We start from the raw sequence: 422 nt of genomic DNA on the forward strand, positions 1-422 counted from the left end.
ACTTGAGGGGCTGCGTCCTAGCAGCCTTGGGGACGTATAATCTATCTGAGGGTCCACCCCCTGGATCGGGTTGTTGTTGGTCCTCCTGTATGGTGTCTTCGATTTGTAATGGTGGCCACCATACAGGAGGCGGGCAGGATGGTTTCTGGTGTTTCGGGTTTGGCTGGGGGACTGTACTGTCAGGACAGAGCATCTGGTTTTTGGTTGCGTGACCCCGGCCGATAAGACAGGGTGAACCGGAACTGATCAAAGAACAAGGCCCACCTCGCTTGTCGGGGGTTTAGTCTTTTGGCAGACTGGAGGTAGGCCAAGTTCTTATGATTGGTCCAGACTAGAAAAGGTTGGGCAGCACCCTGAAGGAGGTGCCGCCATTCTTCGAGGGCGAGTTTGACTGCCAGCAACTCTCGGCTGCCTATGTCATA

At 54.7% G+C, this 422-nt stretch overlaps 1 protein-coding gene across 4 annotated transcripts in view; it reads right to left on the reverse strand.

The window, feature by feature from the left end:
* Window positions 1-422, reverse strand: part of nhsb (Nance-Horan syndrome b (congenital cataracts and dental anomalies)) — a 62,791-nt gene that overhangs the window by 33,657 nt on the left and 28,712 nt on the right. The gene's annotated exons all lie outside the window — the stretch shown is intronic.

The sequence above is a fragment of the Monopterus albus genome, unplaced genomic scaffold (assembly GCF_001952655.1).
Source record: "Monopterus albus unplaced genomic scaffold, M_albus_1.0 scaffold4.1, whole genome shotgun sequence".
In the NCBI taxonomy this organism is placed as follows: Eukaryota; Metazoa; Chordata; class Actinopteri; order Synbranchiformes; family Synbranchidae; genus Monopterus; species Monopterus albus.